At 40.6% G+C, this 27913-nt stretch overlaps 1 protein-coding gene and 1 pseudogene across 2 annotated transcripts in view; one reads left to right on the top strand and one right to left on the bottom strand.

The window, feature by feature from the left end:
• Positions 1–27913, bottom strand: part of cert (ceramide transfer protein) — a 320155-nt gene that overhangs the window by 54502 nt on the left and 237740 nt on the right. The gene's annotated exons all lie outside the window — the stretch shown is intronic.
• The window catches only part of LOC137252872 (integrator complex subunit 7-like), a 43556-nt pseudogene continuing 17957 nt past the window's right edge, over positions 2315–27913 (top strand).

Raw genomic sequence — 27913 nt, 5'->3', positions numbered from 1 at the left:
CAATCAGTCTGTGTGAGGTCCTCATGGACCGGTCAGTTCAACCCAAACGGACGATGGATATAAAATATACTTCGCAAGACACGTTGGTGATGGTAGGTGCTTGGTTTGTATGACGATTCTTTGTATATTACGTGACGATGAACCCAAATGTATCCGCTGATGGTAACAATACAATACCCGGTACCTTGTGTAACAAATATGAAATGCAATAAACATGCATTGGTCAGTCGGATGGACTCAGTGAAACAAAATGATTTATTGAAGATATGCCTAATTTTGCCACATTATAGAATGGAAAACATGAGGGGATGACAAACTTGCTTCTTTATAATATTATGCTGCAAGACGCCCGCTAAAAAAAGTTGTATTAGCTGATCAGCCACATATTGCATGGTTACTTAAAGATGAATTCCTTCAATCGCCGAGGCCCCTTCTGTTGTTGAAGCATCCGAAAACATCGCAAATTTTAAGATTTTGTAATTTTTCGCAAAAACCAAGCAATTTAGTCTGTCAAACAAACTCGCACAGTTTCGACAGATTTTTTCCTAAATTATAGCAGTGCTGAAAATTTCCAGTGGAATATTTGTTTAGGTACCTAAAATTTAGGCGAACTCGTGCCCAGCCTAAATATGTAAATGTATATTTAATTAAATAAAATTGGTGACATTTAAAGTTCACTTGGGTTTCAGAAAGCAAAAATATGCTGGAATATATACACATCTATATAAGTATGTACATAAGTGTGACAGTTATTTTTTGGTATCGTATTTTCACTTCGCAAACCCCTTAGATTTATTCCAAATTAGAAAAAAATTATATATAAAAAATTTAGATCATTTGAATAATTATTGGGCGTGCCTTGAGCCCACAAAGTTTGCTAAAAATGCTACTTTTCTCACTATGTCTCGCTTTAATTGTTCTTAACTTATTTTATAGAAAAACTTTATTCACAAATATTCTAGGGACATATCTGATGAACAATGTTGCTCTGTATTAGTTTTCTTTAAAATTAATATTTAATCCAGAAAAAACGAAATTAAAAAATAACAGCGAAGTTTTCACATATCTTCACATTCTTTGCATACGAACATATTTTCATATAATTATTTGCAACTCAATTAGTGCAACAGTCTACCGTTAGTTCTTACTGAGTAGCAGAGCAGAATATTATTTTTGTTGTTACTTAACGACGACTACATTTCATTTATTGTCGTGAATTAAAAGTAATTAGACATGTCATCAAGAATTTTGCGTGAAAAAATTCATTTGTTAGGCTATTTTTCTCCTTCCTTAAGTAGGTGTGAGCTGCAGGGATTTACTACACGTTGTTATGAAATACTTGTTGTTGTTAATACTTTAATTATTCTTTAAAAATCGAGTTTCAAGTTTTTTATATTTCATGTTATTTTTGATGTGAAAATTTGTATATTGTTTTTTTGAATTTATATATTGAACAAATATAATTGAATTGTACGTGATTGTTGAATAATATAGTTATTAACAAATATAATCGTGATTGTTGAATAATATAGTTATTAACAAATATAATTAAATTGTGCGTGTTCATTATATCTGGAAATTCATGACATATGGCGATTCTACCAAATCAGCTAAATCTGTAACTGGGAGCCGAAGAGCGTAATCCTTGCGCATTTAAGCCGAAATTCTACTCAAAGCGGAAAACTAGATATGTACAACAAACAGCCAGCAATCCAACCAATCAAGTATTTTTTAGAAAAGCAAAGAAATTAAGGAAAAACAGCCAGCAATCCAAACAATCAAGTATTTCTAGAAAGCTTCTCGGTGTTACTCTGTCTTCAGACTATCACATGAAATCGTTAAGTTTCGGCAGAAGCCAAAGTATTCGAGCAGCACATCAATCATCTTACCGACTGCGCCAATGAATCTTCACTCTCTTCAGCTGCTTGATATATGATATTAACAAGTTGCTCCAGCAACACTATAAGATATAGTTCTTCCCAATTAATTTGTATACCATAAGTTAAATCTTACAGCAGTGTAAGTATGTTTTGTATTTTTTTCTTGTTCATGTGAACGTTTGAGGACGAATTCTACGACTTATTTGCTGTAGGAGTATAACACAGGCCCAAAGTGCATCTGAGTCAGCAGTCAAATTGCCCAATACATACACACATACATATCCTCAATTATACTCACTGCATCTTGAATCACTTAGAAAGTTCTGTACATTTTTGCTCTCAATTAGTCACCAACAGCGCAGTTATCTATAGAGTAATTCATCACTGCAACAGAAAACGACGGCGCGTATGAGCTACCTTTACATTCGATAAATATGTCTGCCATTCTACTATCGTCATCGTTTGAAGAGCTATGACAGTTCATAATATTTAAAAACACAATTTAAAGGCAGAAGAAAACACAAAAGGAAGCGCATACGTTAATACGTGGATCAGAGCGTCGCTTAAGTGTGTGGTAGTGACTTCAGTCACTGCACTTCCTGAGCAGTCATTCAGCTGTATCCTTACAACATATACACATCAACTACTAAATATTTATATCTATATATTGATTATATAATTTGATTTTAATTTTATAATATATTTATAGAAGTCTATAGGATTATTGTTTTTTATTTTTGTGAACCTTTCATTCTCCGCGTGAAACGGGCGCGGGAGATAGGCAAGATAGGTCTCTTACAGATACAGAGGATCCATGTGAGTTCTCGTCAGAAAATATACGCAATCCTTACGATAGGAATGAAATTTGTGCCACTTCGGTAAAATTACCGCAATTTTGGTCGAACTGTCCAGAAGGATGGTCCGTACATGCTGAGACGCAATTTGCTACAAAAGGCATAACTAGAGATTTGACTAAATACGAGTTTGTAATAACTGCCTTGCCACAAGACATTATTCCAAATGTTTTAGATGTTATTGAAAATCCACCTGAAAGTGGAAAATATGACAATTTAAAGAAAACTCTTATTGATAGGCACTCCTTAAGCGAACAGAGAAGATTTGATAAAATTTTATCAGATACTGAGATAGGTGATCGGAAACCTTCTGAATATTATAGGACCCTTGACCAACTAGCAGGTAATACTATCGATTCAAATTTCCTTAAAAAACTTTGGTTACATAAACTTCCAAAAAATCTTTATGTTGCATTGACTAGTGCTAATTTAAATAATATTAATGATCTTTTGCAACTGGCAGATAAAATTTGGGAGATAACCAGTGGTAATGAAATTTGTGCAGTTAGAAATAGAGTTGTTACATCTTCGATTAATATTGATGAATTTGGAAAAATTGTAGAGAATTTAGCGAAGGCTACAACAAAAATATGTGAAAGTTTTAATCATTTACAATTAGACATTAACGAGATTAAAACACAAATTAATGATAGACAGTCACGTCCAAAAAGGCGGAGTTTTAGTTATCGTAGAAATTCTCAGTCGCGAGGTAGATCAAAGGCTCAAAATTGGTTATGTAGGTATCATTACCGTTTTGACAGTAAAGTTCGTAAATGTGAAGAACCGTGTGCTTTCTAGAAAAATAATCCTAGTCAAACAAACTAGACAGCGCTGTTGTTGCAGCGACTAACAACAGCATTTTGAATTTTTCAACACGCCGCTCGTTTGTATTAGATAAAGAAATCAAGCTTAAATTCTTAATAGATAGCGGTGCTGACATTTCAGTTGTTCCTTCATCTAAATTCAAAATTTACAAAAAATCTTCAAATATTATCTTAACGGCTGCTAATCGCAGCATGATTTCGACTAATGGAAAACAATTATTAAAACTTAATTTGGGACTCCGTCGAGAGTTTCCATTTGTATTTCTTATTGCAGATATTTCAAAACCTATCATAGGTGCAGATTTTTTAGAAAAACATGGACTTTTAATAGATATAAAGAATAAGAAATTAATAGATCCTCTAACTAGTTTATCTGTAGACGCGATATCCGGATTTTGCAATATCTCATTGCCTAAATTATTTTCAGTTGAAAATCAATATACAAAGCTTTTGATAAATTTTCCTTCTTTAACTTCTTAGCCAGATTATAATAAAAATGTTGATCATTCGACAGTTCATAATATTGTTACAAATATTAGCAAAACTAAGGGGTGCTGCTATCTCTAAGCCGATGCTAAACAGTGATATCATGCACATCCATAGATCAATCATTATGTATCTACATAAACGAAACAATAATTGCGTCTACACATATGTACCATGTACGAATACGAGCAGCGGAGAATCAATGCACAAACACATGCATATATCTGAGATACTCCTGAAAGTATGCAATGAGAGAAGCTATAAAATCGTGCAATTGCAGTTACAGCTGAGAAGTTTGAGAGCTGATGGCATCTAGTAGATTCTGGAAATGGAAGCGCCTAGAAGATGCGAACGTCGAAATCAGAGAGTATAAAAGGCAGCAAATGTAGAGGCGCTGGAATTCAGTTTGATTTGAGCTATCAAGCAGTTTCGATTAAGACGCTATCTAGCGAGCCATAGCAGTATTATTTTGAAAGTCAGTTTCATTTAAGCTATCAGTTTGGTTATTAAGCCAGCTAGTTGCAAAGTATAAGTGTTATTGTGAAGTACTTTAATAAAGGCCATTTTTCCATTATTCAATATTGCAGTAATTTATTCAACAGTTTAGCGATACGAACGTTGGCAGAAGATTGCAACTAAGCGGAATTACAGTAAAATCGTTACAATTGGTGTCAGAAGAGGAATTGTTGAATAAATTCCAGAGGACAACAAGGACATGGCAAAGTTCAGTGAATTGCAGATCCAGCAACTAAAGAAGGAGTTGGAGAGCCGTGGATTAAATACAAGCGGCGTTAAACTCGAACTTGAGGCACGGCTACGAGAGGCAATGGAAGCAGAAGGAATTGACGTGGACGAGTATGTCTTTTATCCTGATGGGGACGAGAAAACAGCAAAAATTTAAGAGAAAAATGAAACACCGTAGACAATGGCGAACACAGACCTGAACATGATATTGGCTGCAATATCGGCACAAATGTCCGAAATGTCATCACAAATATCCACCAACATGTCATCTCAACTGGAAGAGCAGAAGACATATATGGCATCCCAGCTGGAATCACATGTGACACGTATTTCAGAAATGTCGACACAGATTACATCAAAGATGGAAACACAACTGAAAGAGCAAGAGGCGCGTATATCATCAAAACTCGAAGCGCGTATGGACGAGAAAATAACGCAGTTTGAAGAAAAATTCTAGGCAGAGGTGGATGCTTTGAGAGGTCGTATACAGGAGTTGCAACTAATTCGCCCAGTTGTTTCAGCAAGCAATACGAAGGTAAAAAATCCATCTTTTGACGGCTCTGTTCCTTTCCATGTGTTTAAGATTCATTTTGAGAAGACCGCAGCAGTGAACAACTGGAGTGCAACTAAAGAAGGAGTTGGAGAGCCGTGGATTAAATACAAGCGGCGTTAAACTCGAACTTGAGGCAAGGCTACGAGAGGCAATGGAAGCAGAAGGAATTGACGTGGACGAGTATGTCTTTTATCCTGATGGGGACGAGAAAACAGCAAAAATTTAAGAGAAAAATGAAACACCGTAGACAATGGCGAACACAGACCTGAACATGATATTGGCTGCAATATCGGCACAAATGTCCGAAATGTCATCACAAATATCCACCAACATGTCATCTCAACTGGAAGAGCAGAAGACATATATGGCATCCCAGCTGGAATCACATGAGACACGTATTTCAGAAATGTCGACACAGATTACATCAAAGATGGAAACACAACTGAAAGAGCAAGAGGCGCGTATATCATCAAAACTCGAAGCGCGTATGGACGAGAAAATAACGCAGTTTGAAGAAAAATTCGAGGCAGATGTGGATGCTTTGAGAGGTCGTATACAGGAGTTGCAACTAATTCGCCCAGTTGTTTCAGCAAGCAATACGAAGGTAAAAAATCCATCTTTTGACGGCTCTGTTCCTTTCCATGTGTTTAAGATTCATTTTGAGAAGACCGCAGCAGTGAACAACTGGAGTGCGGAAGATAAATTTGCTGCACTATTCGTCGCATTGAAAGGATCTGCTGCTGAAATCCTACAGACTATTCCCGAGGGAGAGCGGAACAACTACGAAACATTGATGAGCGCTCTAGAGAGGCGATACGGAAACGAACACAGGGAGCAGATACACCAAATAGAGTTGAAAAACCGCTACCAAAAAGCTAATGAGACTGGAGTTTGCGTCAGATGTCAAAAGGCTTGCACATTTGGCGAATGCCGACGCACCCGTGGAATACACCGAAAGAGTAAAAATTCAGAGCTTTATAAATGGCTACGGGACGTCGAAACGAAGCGAGCCACATACGCAAACCCAAAGGCAACATTTGCAGAGACGGTATCACAAGCATTGACTCAGGAAACCGCCTCATTATTGAGTAAACCAGCATACAAAGCTCATCGTGTGGAAGTGGAAAGACCAGATTGGGTAGACACAATTTTGGAAGCACTGAAGGGATCACAACAGAAAAATGCCGGAGTTATTAAATGTTTCAAGTGCGGCAACCCAGGTCATATTGCACGACATTGCAAAACCAACCCTAACAGTTCCAACAATGTGGGTGGTCGTAAACGCAGAGCTGAAGGAGATGAGCAAATCTCCAAGTCCACTCAATCGTTAAACTAAAGAGAGTCAGCCGCAAGGGGCGACAGCTGGCTCCCTCAATTGAATGTCCCATAATGTCTATCTCGCAAATTGGAAGAAGGTCAAGCAATCTTACTGTCGGAGGACATGTGGATGGAAAGGAACGGTTACTGACTGTAGATACGAGTGCATCCCATTCCAACATTCGATCAGATTTAGTCAACAAGAAGATAAGACCATTGCTTGGAGCAATATTACGTACAGCCACGGGAGAGGACACCCAGGTAATTGGAGAAGTAGAATGTGAAGTAGCAATTGGGAACGTCACGGTACTACACAATTTTATAGTGGCAGGTATTGTTGATGAAATCATAATTGGAGTGGACTTCTTAATCAACCAAGGCATCAAAATCGATATGCAAAGCAAGACGATGTGATATAAAAACATGGATGTGCCACTTAATTTCGGCTACGAGAGAGGCTACAGCAGTAAACGAGTGCTGGTGGAAGGGAGTCAGCAAAAACCACCAAAAGAGTCATCTGGGCAAAGGTTGATGGAGATTGTGGGACAAACAAATTGTGGGTTGTCGAAGCAGCAAATAGATCAGCACTGAACATACTTGTAGGAAAAACCCTGGCTATGACAAAACAAGATGGACGTATTCCGGGAAGAGTACTCAATGAGTTCAAGTCACCATTCAATTTGACCAAAGGAGATATTTTGGGAAGATGCCAAGAGGCCGAAGTAGTTATTAACTGTGAACAGCTCCAGGAACACGTTTCATCTAGTAATACTGATCTTTCAAATGACATCACGGCATGGACGCAGGGGCTAGAGGAAGCCTATCAGAGTAAGGCAAAACAACTGCTCCTAAAGTACGCGAACATATTTGACCAGGATGGTTCCAAACCAGGCCGCACCAATGTTGTGAAACATCAAATTGACACCGGAGATGCGAGGCCGATCCGTCAAGCTCCACGTAGTGTTCCACTGGCGAAGCGGGAAGTTGTGAGTCAAATCATACAAGAAATGAGCGACAGCGGCGTCATCGAACCATCAGCTAGTCCATGGAGCTTACCGGTAGTACTTGAAAAGAAGAAGGATGGAAAAATGAGGTTTTGCGTGGACTACCGGAGGTTGAATGACGTTACGAAAAAGGATAGCTACCCATTGCCAAGAATTGACGACACTCTGGACTCGCTATCCGGTACGAAATGGTTTTCCACACTGGACTTGAAAAGCGGCTACTGGCAAGTTGAGGTGAAAGAGGAAGATAAAGAGAAAACAGCCTTCAGTGTCGGTGATGGTCTTTGGCAGTTTACAGTGATGCCTTTTGGACTTTGTAATGCACCAGCTACTTTTGAGAGACTCATGGACCAGGTACTGAAAGGACTACATTGGAAAACATGCTTGGTGTACCTGGACGACATCATCGTATTGGGCAAGAATTTTGATGAACATCTTAAGAACTTGGAGGAAGTTTTCCAGAGAATAGCTGGCGCTGTTCTGAAGTTAAATCCCCAAAAGTGTGCGCTGTTTAAAAAGGACTTGTGGCACTCGGGGACTGCCGCGGTAAAGCTATTGCATATTATCAACTTATGCAATTATAATATTTATGCAACATTTTGTTTTCTTTGATAATAAATCAAGTTTTGTCTTAAACTTTAACTTTAACTTTATTTTTAACTTTAACTTTCACTTTAACTTTAACTTTAATTTTAACTTTATTTTTAACTTTAACTTAAACATTCACTTTAACTTTAACTTTCACTTTAACTTTAACTTTAACATTAACTTTAACTTTATTTTTAACTTTATTTTTAACTTTTACTTTAACTTTCACTTTAACTTTAACATTCAATTTAACTTTAACTTTAAATTTAACTTTAACTTTGATTTTGACTTTAACTTTAACTTCAACTTCAACTTCCACGTTAACTTTAACTTTAACTTTAACAATCACTTTAACTTTAACTTTAAATTTAACTTTAACTTTGACTTCAACTTCAACTTCAATGTTAACTTTAACTTTAACTTTAACCGTAACATTAACTTTAACTTTAACTTTAATTTTAACTTTGACTTTAACTTTAACTTCAACTTCAACGTTAACTTTAACTTTAACTTTAACATTCACTTTAACTTTAACTTTCACTTTAACTTTAACTTTAACTTTAACTTTAACATTCACTTTAACTTTAACTTTAACATTAACTTTAATTTTAACTTTATTTTTAACTTTTACTTTAACTTTCCCTTTAACTTTAACATTCAATTTAACTTTAGCTTTAACTTTAACATTCATTTTAACTTTAACTTTAACTTTAGCTTTAAATTTAACTTTAACTTTAACTTTCACTTTAGCTTTAACATTCACTTTAACTTTAACTTAACTTTAACTTTAACATTCATTTTAACTTTAACTTTAACTTTGACTTTAATTTTAACTTCAACTTCAACGTTAACTTTAACTTTAACATTACTTTAACTTTAACTTTAACTTTCACTTTAACTTTAACATTCACTTAAACTTTAACTTTAAATTTAACTTTAACTTTAACATTCACTTTAACTTTAACTTTAACTTTAACATTCACTTTAACTTTAACTTTCACTTTAACTTTAACTTTAACATTCGCTTTAATTTTAACTTTAACATTCACTCTAACTTTAACTTTAAATTTAACTTTAACTTTAACTTTAACATTCACTTCAACTTTAACTTAACTTTAACTTTACCTTTAACTTTAACTTTGACTTTAACTTTAACTTTAATTTTAACTTTAACGTCAACTTTAACTTTACCTTAACTTTAGCTTTAACTTTAACTTTAACTTTCACTTTAACTTTAACATTCACTTTAACTTTAACTTCAACTTTAACTTTAACTTTAACTTTAACTTTAACATTCACTTTAACTTTAATTTTAACTTTAGATTTAACTTTAACTTTAACATTCACTTTAACTTTAACGTTAACTTTAACTTTATCTTTATCTTTAACTTTAACATTCCCCGCGGGGGTACCGGTCCCCTACCGGGCGCCTCCTCAGGTGGTGGATAGCGGAACGCTTCCCACAAGACGGGAGGTACTGAGTGAATTAAGTACTCAGGGCGAACCAAAACGAGCAATCCAATGGAAAAATGGGAATGTGTTGCTCTAAGGGCAACACATCCCAAAGTTCCGGTGGAAGGGCGATAGGATGCCGCCCTAAAATACCCCATCAAGCATCCACAGGATCGAGACCAGTAAGATCCTGTTGACCAAAACTGGAAATATGATTATGAACTGATTGCTACGGGCTGGCGATGACGATAGGCTACTACCTTAATAAGCAAGGGTGACACCTTGCTGAAACGGCTGGTAGGTTAATATCGGCATCGTCTCCGTCTCGTTAAAACCTTGGTAGGTCTTCAAGTACGTTCGATGCACGTCGCCATTAAGTTGGTGGTGCAGGCTCAGTTGAGACGACTCCTGACTAACGCTGTATTCTAGCTCTGAACACAGACTCCCATAAGGACCTGTGTCAACCCACGCGTGGCCTCCCTGCTTCTGCAAAGATAACCACGGGAATTGAAGACGGCGACTGCACATCGTGCGGAGATAGCGGCTTGAAGCGGAGACCCAATAGAACAAATGAGCAACAAAATAAAAACAACAAAGGAAGATAAAAGTATAGAAAGCGAGAAAGAAAGGGGCGATGAAGCGGTGTTCAAGAAGAGCACTAAAGTGCTGAGATCGCCGGTTTTAACAACCCCCGCTAAAGCGACCTTGTCCGTAATGCCCACACAAGGCACCGAATCGGCGGAAAAGACAAAGGCGGCGAAAGCACAGCTGCGCAATAACCCCAGCCAGTCAACACCTGCTACTGCAAGGGAAAAAGCGTCGGTCAGCTCACCCAGTGTCGTTGCACAGCGCGCTGTTGGGAAGGAGAAACGTGCGACTCCGCCAAGAGGCTCACTCTCATACACAAGCCTCGAAGGGAAGAGCCAAGACGAAGTGCTGGAGTACGCGGTATCAGTGCTGCGCGAGATGCAGGAAACCGCTCTCAAGCAGAAGACCGTGTCCAAGGACATAAAAACCGGTATGGCTCTTCTCGAGGAAGTGTTAAGCTGCATGGGATCGTTAAGGGCCCAAAAGGTAGATGAGAGCAGAGAATCGGGCCGAAAAAGCAAGAGGGCACGAACGAGCTCAGATTCCCCCTCGGAGGACTTGGAAGCCAAAAAGAAACGAGATGAAAGAACCAAAAAAAAAAAAAAAAACTTTAACATTCACTTTAACTTTAACTTTAACACTAACTTTAACTTTGACTTTAGCTTTAACTTTCACTTTAACTTTCACTTTAACTTTAACTTTAACTTTAACATTCACTTTAACTTTAACTTCAACTTAACTTTAACTTCAACTTTAACTTTATTTTTAACCTAAATTTTAACTTTAACTTTAATTTTAACTTTAACTTTAACTTTAACTTTAACTCTAACTTTAACTTTAACTTTAACTTTAACTTTCACTTTAACTTTCACTTTAACTTTAACACTCACTTTACCTTTAACTTTAACTTTAATTTTAATTTTCGCTTTAACTTTAACATTCACTTAACTTTAACTTTAACTTTATCTTTAACTTTAACTATAACTTTAATTTTAACGTTCATTTTAACCTTAACTTTAACTTTAACTATAACTTTAACTTTAACTTTAATTTTAACTTAAACTTTAACTTAAACTTTAAGTTTAACTCTAACTTTAACTTTAACTTTATTTTTAACTTTAACTTTCACTTTAACTTTAACATTCACTTTAACTTTAACTTTCACTTTAAATTTAACATTCACTTTAACTTTAACTTTAAATTTAACTATATCTTTAACTTTAACTATAACTTCAACTTTAACTTTAACGTTCATTTTAACCTTAACATTAACTTTAACTTTGACTTTAACTTTAACTTTAACTATAACTTTAACTTTAACTTTATTTTTAACTTTAATTTTAACTTTAACTTTAATTTTAATTTTAACTTTAACTTTAACATTCACTTTAACTTTAACTTTAACATTCACTTTGACTTTAACATTAACTTTAACTTTAACTTTAACTGTCACTTTCACTTTAACTTTAACATTCACTTTAACTTTAACTTTAACTTTATGATAGAGATCCAATTTTATGTATATGGCCTGTTGCTAACACCGAACCTTTTTCGAACCTTTTCGAACCTTTTTTGGCAAATATCCGTTACGGTTTTTTTTTGATTTAGTCGCCAAGACCGCGATAAAATCTATGCAATAGCTTAAAAAGAAGTAAATTATTCAGGTTACAAGATAACGACAGAGGGCATCTGCACCGCGAATGAAAAGATAGAGGCAGTAAAGGATTGGCCAAGACCACAGAATCTGCATGAATTGAGAAGTTTCCTTGGGCTGTGTACATATTACCGCCGATTTGTACCAAACTTTGCCAGCGTAGCCCATAGTCTCCACGAGCTAACAAGAAAAAATAAAGCTTTTGAATGGAAGAAGGAGCAAGAAATAGCTTTCCAAACATTGAAAGAGCGTTTTTGCATTGCCCCAATGTTGGCATATCCGATTCCAGGAGCCACGTTTATTCTAGATATCACAACTAGTCGATGGACAGGAGAAGGTAGTTGCATATTACAGCCTTTCAATTGGAAAACCAGAGAGAAACTATTGCGTTACACGGAGAGAGCTGTTGGCATTGGTAGAATGCATTAAACATTTCCACAAATACCTCTACGGCCAGCGATTCCGCGTCAGGACAGATCACGCAGCATTGAAATGGTTTCTGCAGTTCCGTAATCCGGAAGGACAATTGGCACGGTGGATCGAGCGACTACAAAGCTATGACTTTTCCATTGAGCATCGAAAAGGTAGTACTCATGGAAATGCTGATGCAATGTCACGAAGACCATGTAGTTTGGAATGCAAGCACTGTTCAAAGGCCGAGGCTAAAGAAGACATTATAGATGTCCGGCTAATGACTATAACAGGTACAGATGAATGGGACAAGGAACAGCTAAGAAAGTGTCAGCTAGAAGATACAGAGCTGTCACGTGTTATGCAAGGGCTCAAACGAAACGAAAGATCAAACAGAGAAGAGATGTCAGCAGAGAGTCCCATTGCAAAGTCATATTGGGCACAGTGGAACAGTTTAGAATTGATATCCGGTTGCCTTCATCGAGTATGGGAAAGTGAGGATGGTAAATGCAAGAAGAAACTGATAGTTGTTCCCAGAAAGAGGATTCCTGACGTGCTCAAAGAGCTGCATAATGGTCCAAGTGGAGGTCATCTTGGAATCACGAAGACGCTCGAGAAAATTAAGCAGAGATTCTATTGGGTTGGTTGCCGTCAGTCGGTTACCGATTTGATTGCCAACTGCGAGGTTTGCAACAGAGCGAGAGGGCCCAAAACACGAAGTCATGGCCAGATGAAGCAGTATATTTCAGGTGCACCATTTGAAAGGATCGCCATGGATGTCGCAGGTCCATTTCCTACTAGCAACCACGGAAACAAATACGTACTGGTGGTTATGGATTATTTCAGTAAATGGCCAGAGGTATACCCAACCCCAAACCAAGAAGCAGAAACAGTAGCAGAAGTGTTTATAAACAATTGGGTTGCAAGGTATGGTGTACCAATGGAGTTACATTCTGACCAAGGCAGGAATTTCGAATCAGCTGTGTTTCAGGAAACGTGTAAATCATTGGGCATTCGAAAAACACGGACAACTGCATTGCATCCTCAATCCGATGGTATGGTAGAACGATTCAATAGAACATTGGAGGAGCACTTAAGGAAAGTAGTAGACAAGCACCATAAAGAGTGGGATACCCGCATACCATTATTCTTGATGGCTTACCGATCAGCAGTGCATGAGACAACGGGCCAAACCCCTGCAAAAGTAATTTTTGGCAATGACCTTAGACTGCCAGCTGATTTAAAGTTTGGGATAGATGCCAATGCGGAGAGAAATGTCAAGAAATCCAATAGTGATTTGGAAGAAGAGCTAAGAGAAATACATGATCTGATAAGGCAACGAACAAAGATTATGAGTGACAAGATGAAAGCCAGATACGATAAAGCAATTAATTCGGAAGGTTTTCAGGAAGGAGATTTGGTGCTGTTATACAAACCACAACGTAAAAAAGGTTTGTCCCCGAAATTGCAGTGTAATTGGGAAGGTCTATACAAAGTTGTAAAATGGATCAACGATGTAGTGTACCGCATACAAACCATCGGTAAACCGTTAAACTGTGGTTACGGATGCATTATCAAGGATACCCGAAGTTTTAACGTTAGAAACCATTGATGTAAATTTAAAAGAGTTATTTATTAAACAAGGAAAAGATGGTGAAATTAAATCGTTAGTAGAAAATCTAAACTATAGACAAAAATTGGAACTAACATCAGTTCCATTTTTAAATATTCAAATTTGGTGCGAGACGTCACTTAATTTAACATTAACATATATACCTCAAGTGTTAAGAAAATTAGTGTTCGAGAAATTACATGGTATAGCCCACGTTGGTATTAAAGCAACACGCCGGTTAATCACTAATAGATATTTTTGGCCAGGAATGAATAAAGATGTAAACCAGTGGGCGAAAGAGTGCATTAATTGTCAAAAAAGTAAAATTTATAGACATACAAAATCGCAAGTTTCGAAAATACCAATTCCAAAAGGGCGTTTTGAGCATGTACATTTAGATATCGTTGGACCTCTTCCTCCACCACATGATTTTAGATTTATATTAACTTTAATGGATAGGAATTCTCGTTGGCCGGAGGCATACCCTCTTCAAAATATTTCCGCGAAAAATGTGGCAGAAACTTTCTTTCGTGAGAATATATCACGATTTGGAGTTCCGTTGACAATTACAACTGATCAGGGAGCGTAATTTACATTGCAGGTTTTTACAGAGCTCTCAAAACTATTAGGAAGTCATAAAATCATAACCACTGATTATCATCTGCAAGCTAATGGAATAGTTGAACGCTTTCATAGGCAACTTAAAGCTTCAATTATGGCAAGTGGAAGTGCAACTGAATGGTATGAGGAGTTACCTATAGTGTTGTTAAGTTTGCGATCATCCTATAAAGAAGACATTCAATCTACAGCTGCAGAGATGGTATATGGGGAAAATCTAAGACTTCCTTCGCAAATGGTAGTTCGATCTGAAAATAACTTTGACTGATCTGATGTTCTGTTAAAATAAAAACAAAATTTCAAGAATTGTGCATCAAACATATCTCACCATAAAAATTCACTAGTTTATGTTCCAAAAGATTTAAATGATTGCAAGTTTGTATTAGTTAGAGTTGATAGAAAGAAAGCCATATGACTGACCATTTGAGGTAATAGAGAAAACACCAAAGTGGTTCAAAATTAATTATTATAATAAATTTATGAACATTTCTATAGACAGAATTAAACCTGCATATTTGGATGCGAGTAAATATAGTTGTTTGGATAAAACAAAAAGAGTAACATTTAATTTGTTAAATATGAAACAATTTGGAAGAGGGGAGTAGTGTAGGGATTTACTACACGTTGTTATGAAATACTTGTTGTTAACATTTTAATTATTCTTTAAAAATCGAGTTTCAAGTTTTTTATATTTCATGTTATTTTTGATGTGAAAATTTTTATATTGTTTTTTGAATTTATATACTTATTATATAGTTATTAACAAATATAATTGAATTGTGCGTGTTCATTATATCTGGAAATTCATGAAATAAACTACATTCTAACAAAGAAGTTATGAAGGTTTTATTTTCTAATTTACGAGCAGTAAAATTAAATTTACTTGAGAGTGCTAAATTAGTGGTCGAAGAAGTGAATATTTTTTGGGATAAAGCTCGAATCCCCACTAGAACCGAACAACACTGCATAAGAAAACTTGAAGATTTATATAATGCATGGAGGAAAGTGAATAAAAATTCTAAAATTAAATCGGAAACGCAAAGAGAAGAGGCGTGGACATCGAAGTTAGATGACTTATTTAATATAGCAAGGGCAAATGCACTGGACCTTATTCAAAATTCAGAGGCCAAATTATTTTTGGAGAATCAAAGAATCGATTACAAAACAGCAGTAAGTGAAGAAAGAATGGAAGAACGTCAACAAAATTATTTAAAACGGAAAGAACAGAATGATCGTGCATTAGCTGCTTCTAGTAAGAAGAAATTGTATATTATTTTTAATATAGTATAACATATATTTATTTGTACTGTCTATTCAGATGAAAACGCTTCCCACGGCAGTCGGTTCTATGTACCGGAGCGACTCGGGATTTTTCCCGACCAAGGACTGTCATTTCAGTGTGACCCTATTTAATTTGTTTCGTCCCTCCCACAAATTGTCATCCTCCCAGCAGCTCCTTGCAGCAGGACTGCTACATATTCTCTTACTCCGGGAAGGTATCGAACCCAATCCGGGTCCGTCTCCTGACCCCGGTCCTGAGAAATGGTTTTGCTGCATTTGCCAGAAAAGAATCTTTTTAGGACGGTCATACTCTGTTCAGTGTGTCTCGTGCAAGGGATGGTTGCATCGGACAGGTTGTTCTGGGCTTGATCCCAAAACCCGACGTCCACGTAACTTTTATAAATCTTTTGTGGCTCCTTGCTGCTCACGCCCAAGGGCGTCCTGTAGTCTACGCCTAAGCGTATCCCCACTACCTTCCAGCAGCTTCGCTGTTCAGCAAGCCACAACCTCTGCTGCTCGCGCCCCACGGCGCCAACAACTCAAACAGCTGATACCACTCATAACTACTACCTTCGTAGTAGAGCTGGTAGCAATGCTGAGCATCAGCCCCTGCCCCCGTCTTCTTCTCCCCCCCCTCTTTTCTGGCAGCAATCGTGCAAGTCAGGGAAACAGACTCTTAGTCCCTGCCTCCGTTTGCAACGTCTGCCAGCACAGAATATATAGGTTTGCGACATCCGCTCAATGCAGCTCATGCCTTGGGTGGTGCCACTTTCCTAGATGTTCTGGTCTCCGCGACGGCAACCCCTCGACGGGTTTCATCGCGCTATGTTGCCAGGTCGCAAACCCAAATCATCCGGGTTCCCCAATGCTTGCCCAAGGGCGCCCAGTCCCAGGCCACAACAGCAATTGCGTCCTGGCCTTCCACAACCTAGGCGTAGTCACCCGTCACTTACCCCTAGAGTGGCGGCGTCACCACTCATGCACTTCAGAATTCTGCAGTTCAACTGTAATGGACTAACTGGGAAGATTACGGAGATAGTCGATTTCATGAAGCGGCACAACATCCGCATTGCTGCGATTCAAGAGACTAAACTCACAGCAAGATCTGCATTGCAGACCTGCTCTGGTTATAATGTCCACAGGAAAGACCGCGAGAGCGGAAATGGAGGCGGCCTCGCGTTTATTATACACCACTCTGTGCAATATTATATATTTGATCCTGGCATCGACCGCAGGGACAATGTCTTTGAACGTCAAGGCCTATCTGTCCGGTCAGGCGATGCAAATCTAGAAATCATCAACATCTACATCCCTCCTGTCACCTGTTGCCCCAGTGGATACCGCCCTAATATCGAGGCCTTACTCACTGGCAACAATCGCATTATCTTAGGCGATTTCAATGCCCATCACGACCTATGGCATTCAAACTTGCGGGCGGACAGCAGGGGTGAGATGTTGGCGGATCAAATAGACGAAACGACGTTCTGCACAATAAACGGAGACGCCCCCACACGTATGGTAGGAAGCTGTCATAGATCGCCAGATATCTCAATCGTGAGCGCAGAACTCGTAAACTGCGTCAACTGGCAGCCGATGGTAACATTGGCATCCGACCACCTGCCCATACTTATTTCGTTCGAGCGTACCGCCGACTTCATTGTCACCGAAAAACGCACTTTCATAAACTTCAAAAAAGGAAAGTGGGAAGAATATAAATCTGCAACAGACAGCAGCTTTGCTGCCCTCCCTATCCCGACTGATGCCCGCCAAAGGGAGCGTGCCTTCCGTAAGGTCATTGAATCCGCCTCGGCACATTTCATTCCCGCCGGGAGAATTCCCGAAATCCGGCCCCACTTCCCGGCGGAGGCCGCGAGCTTAGCGAGGGAACGCGACCTTATAAGACAGCTTGATCCAGGCGACCCCCAAATAAGGGATATAAACCAACGCATCAGATTGCTTGTGGACGAACACAAGCGGGCGAAATGGGAAGAGCACCTAAGAGGTTGTAACCTCTCTACCGGTGTAGGTAAACTTTGGTCCACCGTAAAGTCCCTATCGAATCCGACTAAGCACAAAGACAAAGTTTCCATCGCCTTTGGCGATAAGGTGCTGTCGGATGCGAAAAAATGCGCGAGCGCTTTCTGCCGACAATATATAATGCATCCTACGGTCGACAAAGATAGACGGAGAGCCAATAGACACGCACATAAACACAAACTCAGCGCGTCACCAATTACCATCACCGCTAGAGAGGTTGAGGACGCCATTGGTCGCGCTAAACCATCCAAAGCAGTGGGCCCAGACGGCATAGCCATGCCGATGCTTAAAAACCTAGGGAAAGAGGGTTTCAAATATTTAGCGCATGTCTTCAACCTGTCTCTTTCCACCTTTGTCATACCCGAGAAATGGAAAATGGCCAAGGTGGTCCCGCTACTAAAGCCTGGGAAACCAGCTAACGTAGGTGAGTCATATCGTCCGATATCTCTCCTATCGCCAGTGGCAAAGACGCTTGAAGCCATTTTGCTCCCTTATTTCCAAGCACATTTGCAGCTAGCCCCTCATCAGCATGGCTTCAGAAAACTCCATAGCACTACCTCCGCGCTAAATGTCATTAGCACCCAGATAAATTGGGTTTGAATCAATATCCCCACCTTAGAACAGTACTCGTAGCGTTAGACCTATCAAAAGCTTTTGATACGGTCAACCATGGCTCGTTACTGCAAGACCTGGAAGGGTCTACCCTTCCCCCATGTCTTAAAAGGTGGACCGCAAATTATCTGGGTGGTCGGCAGGCATCGGTGCAATTCAGAAACGAAACGTCAAAACAAAGAAGAATTAAACAAGGGGTGCCACAGGGTGGTGTCCTATCCCCGATTTTGTTTAATTTCTACATATCTAAGCTACCTTCACCACCGGAAGGAGTCACAATCGTTTCCTACGCCGATGACTGCACAATAATGGCCACAGGCCCAGGCCCAGAGATCGATGAGCTATGCAATAAAATAAACGGCTATCTCCCTGATCTCTCCAGTTTTTTCGCCTCGCGAAACCTGGCATTGTCACCGACTGAATCTTCCGCGACCTTATATACAACATGGACGCCCCAAATATCGACCATATTGAACATCCACGTCGATGGCACTACGCTACCGACTGTCCTACACCCCAAAATCTTGGGTGTAACGTTTGATCAGGATCTACATTTTGGTGCGCACGCAACCGCAATTGTTCCAAGAATTCAGAGCCATAATAAAATCCTCAAATCCCTTGCTGGCAGTACCTGGGGAAAAGATAAAGAAACGCTCTTGACCACATACAAAGCAATTAGCCAGCCGATTACGTGCTACGCGTCACCCATATGGTCGCCAAGCCTAAAAACCACCCACTGGAAGAAACTACAGGCCTGCCAAAATACTGCTCTCAGAATCGCCACGGGCTGTCTTCTTATGTCCCCAGAACACCATCTGTATAATGAGGCGAGAATACTCCCCATCAGGGAGAGAAATGAGATGCTGACTAAACAGTTTCTGTTGAATACCCAGAAACCTGGGCATCCCAACAGACATCTGATTGACGAACCAGCACCGCCTAGGGGCCTAAGGAGTCACCTCCGTAAGCATTTTGAGGAAATACGGCACCTGAGAACCCAGCCGTATGAAGCGGAAAAACACAAGCAGGTCCTTGGTGAACTCCATAGACAGGCGTCGGACCTCTATGTCGGGAATTGCCCGGTGAATCCAGTACTTGAAGAAAAATATCCAGAACTCGCAGAAGAGGAACGCATACTCCCCAGGGAAACGCGTGTCACTCTTGCTCAACTTCGTTCTGGATACTGTAACAGGTTAAACTCTTACCTATCCAGAATCAACCCCGACATACAAAATGTATGCCCCGCTTGCAATGTGTCCCCACATGACACCAACCATCTCTTTAATTGTAATGTGGAACCAACGCCTCTAACACCCCTTTCCTTATGTTCCACCCCTGTTGAAACGGCAAGTTTCCTTGGACTCCCGTTAGAGGATATTGATGACAATTTGTGATCGGTCGCGGCTATTAGGTGGGGCGAGCATTGCTACAACAACAACAACAACATGAAACAGCTGAACTTTCTTCCTGCAGTTCGGAGAGCGATATCAGCGAAATCGCTGCTAGCTATGAGGTAAGTTCAAGGTTATAAATTATAAGTAAAACGTGAGAATGAAACTATATAAAACGTAGATGAAAAATAATTGAAACACACAGGGTTACCTAACAAAACTGTAACCAGAACACTTAATTCCTTTTTAGCAGGTCTTGTAAGCAGAAGCTGTAATGCCAACGCCAGCCAAAAAAATGAGAGGATTTAAAAATATAATGACTCCAAAACTTGCAGCCGCTTTAGATGTTTGCAAGGTCAGTGATCGAAAAGCCTTGCATTTAATTATATCTGTGGTGGAAGCAGTCGGTCTTGACGTACAAAACTATATTATAAATAAGACGTCTATACATAATGCAAGGGAAAAAATACGAGCAAAACAGTTCAAAAATATAAAAGAACGTTTCAACAAGAACAAACTTGGTGCAATTTGTTTGCACTGGGACGGAAAGCTGTTACCAGCCTTTACTGGGAATGAAAAAGTTGACAGACTTCCAATCATAATTTCAGGCGGGCGTACGGAGCAATTACTTGAAGTGCCCGCACTTAAAAGTGGAACTGGCAGAGAGCAGGCGTCTGCTCTTTGTAAAGCTATATTTTAATGGGGACTTTAAGATCATATAAAAGCCTTGATGTTCGATACAACTGCCGTAAATACTGGCCGTTTTAATGGAACCTGTACGACTATTAAACAAAGTCTTCAAAAACAGCTTCTTTGGCTACCTTGCCGTCACCACATTTTGGAAGTCGTATTAAAAATTGCGTTTGAAATTAAGATGAGCAAAACCGAAAGCCCAAATGTAAAAATATTTGAGTAATTTAAAAATACATGGGGAAATATTAACCAAAATAATTATCAATCTGGGATGGAAGATAATGATGTCAAAAAATATTTAACAGTAGATAAAGATAAAATAATTTGTGAACGATGTGATCTAAACTAAACAGCCAAGAGATGATTACAGGGAGTTTATTGAGCTAACACTAATATTTCTTGGCGAGACTCCACCTATTCGCAATACAGCTTTTCGCGCCCTGGGGCTGTCCACCACGCGAGATGGATAGCAAAAGCTATATACTGCTTAAACATATTTTTATTTCGACGTGAATTTGATTTGGCAGTAAAAGATATATCTCAAGTTGCATTATACAAATTTAAAAACCACTCATGGTACTTGAGTCCTGAATGTGTGGCGTTAGCATTTTTTGATAACAGTGTGAGTCAAAAAAAGAGACGGTGAAGGCATTAAGTCCTGAGACTGAGATGAAGACGTAAAACGCGTCTCAATTCAAAATTTAAATGTTATGCATGTTATTAAAGGTGGAATGGATCAGTTCATTTCTTCTGAGATAAAAAATTTTTTTTTTCGCTTTAAAATCAATACAGTATTTTTGAAAAATGATTCAAGTTTATGGCCTGCGGATAGTAATTTTAAAACTGCTCTTCAAATTGTTAATGACATTCGCATGGTAAACGATTGAACGAGCGGCGAAATTGATGCAAGACAACAACCCAATGCGCACAAAAGACGAGGAACAAAAACAATATATATTGCAAGTAGTCAAAAACTATCAAAACCAATTTCCTATGAGCACGAAGAAGATTTTATTACAAAACTTTTTATAATTACACCATTTAATAAAATAAATAATCATCAGGCAAAAATGCGAAGATATGTGAAAATTTTGCAGTTATTTTTTAATTTGGTTTTTTCTGGATTAAATATTAATGTTAAAGTAAACTAATACAGAGCAAAATTGTTCACCAGATATGTCCCTAGAATATTTGTGAATAAAGTTTTTCTATAAAATAAATATTACTGAAGTAAAGAACAATTAAAGCGAGCCATAGTGAGAAAAATAGCATTTTTAGCTAAGTTTGTGGGCTCAAGGCACGCCCAATAATTACGCAAACGATCTACAATGTTTTATATATAACTTTTTCTAATTTGGAATAAATCTAAGGGGTTTGCCAAGTGAAAATACGAAAAAAAATGTCCATTGTTTAGGCCACAGGCCTAAATATATCTGTCCCCCCCTCGTAACATAATTTCCTTTTATTTCTTTCTTTAGTTTACTACCACTCACATATGCTTGTGGTCACTAATACACACAGGCATCTGTGAGTGGTAGTACGTATGTATATTAGATTTTACCGCTGTGAGCCCGCGGTATAGCAACTTTGTTGCCGGGAAACCCAACGAAGGAGCTGTATCGTGGGTTCACCGGCTTATGTTGAAAAGAGGCTCGTCCTCTTTGAATCCAGCAGCCAGCGAAGGTACACGTTATCTCACGTCACGAAAGTGTTCATATTCTCAAATACTTTTCAATATTTTCAAAATACATATATTTTCACAACATCTGTTAAATCTTTTTTAACACTAGTTGCATTTTAATCCATTTAATAAAAACCCTTGTATTTCTGTTTACTAATACGAAATTTTTGGTGTTTTTATTTTCCTTTCTTTTCCCCGCCTAAATCTATTCTACAATTTCGTGGGTGTGCGCCGTTGCCACCACGAAATTGTACATGGTCCTTACAACGCCGTTCAAGAGAACCGCACAAACACATACTACAGTCCACTCCAATCCCTAGCCATATAATCAAGGAAAATCAAAATCTCGTGATATTGACACCAAGGTAAAAAAAAGAAAGCAACTAACTAAAGCACGCATTTTGTACACAATACAACAAACACAAACGTGGTGATATTATCAGAAGCAGCTATCCAACACAACATCAACACCAAACATTAAGCAATCCACCAACAAGGAAAATTAGCGAACATCCAATATCAACGCCATAAATCATTTTTTTTCAATTCCGGATCACAATACAATAAAGGTACGTGGTTGATAAATATTCCGTGCTAGGTAGGGGTTTCCTTTAATTTCACTTTTAATAAAATTTCAAAATAAAATTATAAATTATAAAGTGATTCTTTATATTAGACAGTGCAAGTGATTTTTTGTGAAGTGGAAAAGTCATATTTCGTGAAAAAAAGGCGCTTAACGCAGTTATTTAAAGTTTGTGCATCACGCCTTGTGACTATCTGGAACAATCCCCACCCGCGGTAAGATTGTCCGGACACAGCTCAAGGTAGCACAACACTGCTCTAAAGGTAAACATAACCTCAAACACCGTCTTTCGCCAATTTTCAACTTTTACTTTTGCAGAATTTTCATTTTCAAAAATTTTTCACATTATTAAATTTTGATTTGTTAAGCGTATTGAAGCAAAATCTGTAATTTTAGTTAACGAGCACAAGTCAATTTAACTAAATTTTTTTTCCAACCAAAAATCACTTGCGCCTATTTACACCGGCAGTACGACTGCAATTTATTTTGTTGTTACAGTGCAAAGTACATTTATTTTTAAACTGCACATATTGTGGTTGTTGTTTGGGTGGCCAATAGGCTTATTCCTCGTACAATTATTTAAAAAATTGAAGAATTATTATTCTCACTTGCGGTAATACACAAATCAGTTTTGACTGATATAATTTTTGATACAAAAGTTCACTGTCCTTGGTTAAATTACCAAAAAGTCCATAACGAGCGTTCATACATCTTTCATTTTCACTAACACCACTTTTGGGGTTAAGATACTTGGCTTGGATATCATACGTGGTCCCAGGCTCTGGATCAGGGACTGGTATCAGTCTTAGACCGGCCATAGTGACGAATTGTCACACGTGATTGGTTGTCACGTCCTGCACGAGGTGCCCCTGCTTCTACTGATAATAGCGGATCTAGAGAGGACAACTCGATAAAACCCGCACCCCTGAGTCATTGTGCCGAGCTCAGGGGAGGGAGGACCCTGTTAAGGGTCAAGATCGGTACTCAACGGTGACGAACTGGATTGTTAGGAACTTGATTTTGACTATGGATAGGAATTGATGACTTTGGGCTGGGAGGTGCAGTATTCTGTCACCTTAGTAGGTCGGGGTGAAACCCTATCGAAATGGCTGGTAGGCTAATGCTGCACCTACCCACGTCCCGTTAAAACCGTGGCGGGCCTCAAGGTACGTTCCGGCTCCGTCGCCGTTAAGTTGGTGGTGTAGGTGAGGTTGAAGATTTTCCCGCTTTGCGTCCGGTCTGGCTCTGAACGCATTACCCATAAGGTAATGCGTCAACCCTCGCGTGGCCTCCCTGCGCAGCATAGATAACCACGGGACCGTTGAAGGGCGACTATACAATCGGCTCCGGAAAGCGGCCTTGAGGGGGGACTTCTTAGAATGGACACGAAGACGAACAAAAAGGAGGGTAGGAATGACGGCGAAGGTCGTCATGGTGCGAGGGACGCGACAGGTGCGGAGAGTGCTCCGAAGCAGGTCGCCGCCAGCCGGGAAAGCTCACGGCGGGTCAGAAGGGCTGATCAGACGGATCAGCGCAGGGGTTTGGTTTCAAACCCCGTAAGTACGGGTAGTTCGGGTAGTGGAGGGGTGTCGAAACCGACACCCAATGCAGGCCAATATGGGGCTGTGACAGGGAAAGGCAAAGGTCCGGCGAATGCGACGGACCAGCCCAGTACTAGTAAGAAGCCCTGTCGCGAGGAGTTTTCCCAATGGGAGCCCTGGGGTCGAAGCCTGCCGGGAAAGGTAGGCGATCGACGCCGCGTAGGAAAGCTCTGGGTGATCGGCGCCTAGCTGAGAAGATCTTGGAGCGCTACGGCGGAAGGGATGCAGCTCAGATGTCTGAGAAGCATTCCCGGACGCTGGAGTGGGCCAGGAGCGTCGTAGCTTGCGACGACCACACACCGGTGTCGAACGATGCGGGTGAGCAGCAGGGTTTGGGGGCTATGAAGCGGCAAAGGTCGGATGAGCGGAATGCCTCAACGACAAAAAGGGCCCGAGGAGGTGGGGACGCAATTTCGTTTAGCGAAATCGCTAAACGAGCGGGCTCCATCACCCTCGGGGTCCTGGATAGGAGTAGGGAGGATGGTGCCATCTCCCGAGAGGAGTGGCCGAGGGTCGCCAGCGCCATATCAGCGGCCTATATGACCGCTGTTATGGAGAGCCCAGGTACGCGGCCATGCTTCGAATACTCGGGGTGGTATCATGGTTTTAGACTGATTACTTGTGCTGACGAGCGGTCGGCCTGTATCTTTAAGAAAATAATTTCTTTGGTTGGGGAGGTCTGGAGGGGAGCCAGACTCGAGGCCGTGGAACGGAGGGATCTCCCCCTTCGACCGAGGGCTCGGGTGTGGTTGCCTGCCGGGCCATCTCAGCCGGAGAAAATACTTGAATTAATGCGTTACTGCAACCCGAACCTTCCGACGCATAACTGGAGGGTCCTCAGAGTAGAGGAGGCTGTTGGGCCACGTCGGCAAGTGCTGATTCTGCTAAACGCAGAGTCCACCGGTCCTCTCTCTGACACGAGGGGAGTTATCTCCTATGGCCTCGAGCGTGTGATTCTCAAAATCTACCACGCCGATTCCAGGGGAGATGGTTCCTCTCCCACAGAGACTGTTCGGGAGGTGGAGGCGTCCGCAGGGGAGCCAGTACCCATGGTTGTGGATGCTGACTCCGCTAATTTGGACAGCGAAAGCACTGTTGACGTCCCGTCAATAGCGGGATCTGTCATCAGTGTTAGTCGTCTGGCTGATAGGGCCGAGGAGGAGCTCCTTGCCTCCGAGGGCGAATCATCGATGGCGGGATCCTTCATCAGTGTAAGTCGTCTGTTGGGGGGAGGATCTCCTAGTCTCCGAGGGCGAAGCCGCCAAGGATGGGGTGCAGAAGAAGAAGGGTGGTGTTGATGGAAATACGTCAACTCAATCTTCAGCATTCTAAGGCGGCTTCCGCAAACTTGTTGCTCTGTCTTGAGAAAGGCGGAGTGGATATAGTCCTTGTCCAGGAGCCGTGGCTGAGTAGTAACGGCGGAAAAATTTCTGGATTAAGGACGGGAAAATTCAACACCTTGGTGCATGGGGAGGCAGGTAGGCGTACATCCTGTGTGCTTATTAAAAAGGAATTTAAAGCTTTTATTCTCTCTAATTTCAGCAATGCTGACGTAACCACGGTCTGCCTCGAGCGAGGCAGTAACAAATTGTGGGTGGTCTCAGCGTATATGCCCCATGGGGACGTAACGGGACCACCGCCTGTGATACTGGGCGAAATCACCGCTGAAGCAAGGCGGAGAGGTGTTGGCGTAATCATAGGTGCCGATGCTAATGCACACCATAGCATATGGGGGAGCTCGGATACGAACACCAGAGGTGAGTCTTTATTTACTTTTATTGTAGATGAGGGACTTTGTATATGTAATAGGGGGAATGACCCGACTTTTATTACTGCGGTAAGGGAGGAGGTCCTGGACCTCACCCTGGTTGGCAGAGAACTGGAAGATCGGATATCTGGATGGAGGGTTCTCAACGAGCACTCTTTGTCTGATCACCGATATATTCAGTTCTCGGTGAATGAAGAACGTCCCGGTAAAATATCTTTTAGGAACCCTAAAAGTACCAACTGGGACTTGTATTGTAGGAAGTTGGGAGAGCTATTGCCTGAGGCGCCTATCGTTGGTTCGGACCTGTCCGAATCTGAAATAGACGGTCTGGTGGAAAACTTCACCTTGGCAAGCAATAGCGCCTTTCAACAGTCCTGCCCACTGAAAACTTATAGGGGGAAGGGCAAGCCGCCCTGGTGGTCTGATTCCCTTGACGACCTAAGAGCGTCCAGTAGGCGGCTCTTTAACAGAGCCAGGAGGAGTAAACTACCCTCGGACTGGGAGCTCTATAAGATGAGTCTGGGGATTTATAAATATGAAATAAGGTTAGCCAAGCGAGATTCATGGCGAAGCTTCTGCGAAAACGTAGAGGGCTGCAATGAATCAGCGAGGCTTAGAAAAATACTCTCTAGGAATCCCGCCCCTCGGGGGTATCTGAGAGATGATGGTGGGGACTTGTCGATGAGTAGCGAGGAGTCCCTGAGACTTTTACTGGACAATCATTTTCCCGATGTCCCAGTTGCGCAGGGATCTTCGCTTGCGTGGTCGGCGGTTGCTGGCCATGCAGAAATGCCTGCCATCCCACTACGGGAAAGTCAAATATCCTGGGCTATAAATTCGTTCAAGCCTTTAGGGATTTCCTGCCGCTGGTTGGCCATCATCTTCACTAACTGCCTCAGGCTTAACTATATCCCTAAGTCGTGGCACACGGTTAGGGTCATATTCATTCCGAAGCCCGGCAGGAGCTCTCATGTGTCACCTAAGGATTTCAGGCCAATCAGTCTCTCGTCGTTTCTTCTTAAGACGTTTGAGCGGCTGATTGACCTGTACCTACGAGAAAGGATACCTGGGGGGTTACTGTCGGCTTCACAGCATGCGTACTGCAAAGGCAGATCGACGGAAACGGCTCTCCATTCGATTGTAAAGCAAATAGAGGGGTCTCTAGAACATAAAGAGTATGCTCTGGGTGCCTTTCTAGACATCGAGGGGGCTTTTAACAATGTCTCACCGGGGGCAATCGAAAGAGCTCTGGTGGGTTTAGGAGTCGAAGCGGCTCTGGTTGAATTTATTAGCAAACTTCTATGCGGCAGAATTGTCGCAGCGGAGTTGGGAGGAGCCATAATAAGGAGGAAGGTGTGCAGGGGCACGCCACAGGGGGGTGTCCTATCTCCTCTGCTCTGGGTTGTGGTAGTCAACGAGCTTCTTGTGGAGCTGGAAGCCAATGGTTGTCGGGTGGTTGCCTATGCAGATGACCTCGCTATCCTAGTCAGGGGCAAATTTCTGGGCACCCTGCGCGATGTTCTGCAGGGATACCTGGATACTGTGGCTAGGTGGGCTGAATCATGTGGATTGGCGGTCAACCCGGGAAAAACAGAATTGGTTCTTTTTACAAGGAGATATAAGTTACCCGACTTCAGAACTCCTTCGATTGGAGGGGTACCGTTGGTACTTACTGACAGGG

The sequence above is a fragment of the Eurosta solidaginis genome, chromosome 5, assembly GCF_040869045.1.
Source record: "Eurosta solidaginis isolate ZX-2024a chromosome 5, ASM4086904v1, whole genome shotgun sequence".
In the NCBI taxonomy this organism is placed as follows: domain Eukaryota; kingdom Metazoa; phylum Arthropoda; class Insecta; order Diptera; family Tephritidae; genus Eurosta; species Eurosta solidaginis.
This window is presented reverse-complemented; position numbering and strand designations above follow the sequence as displayed.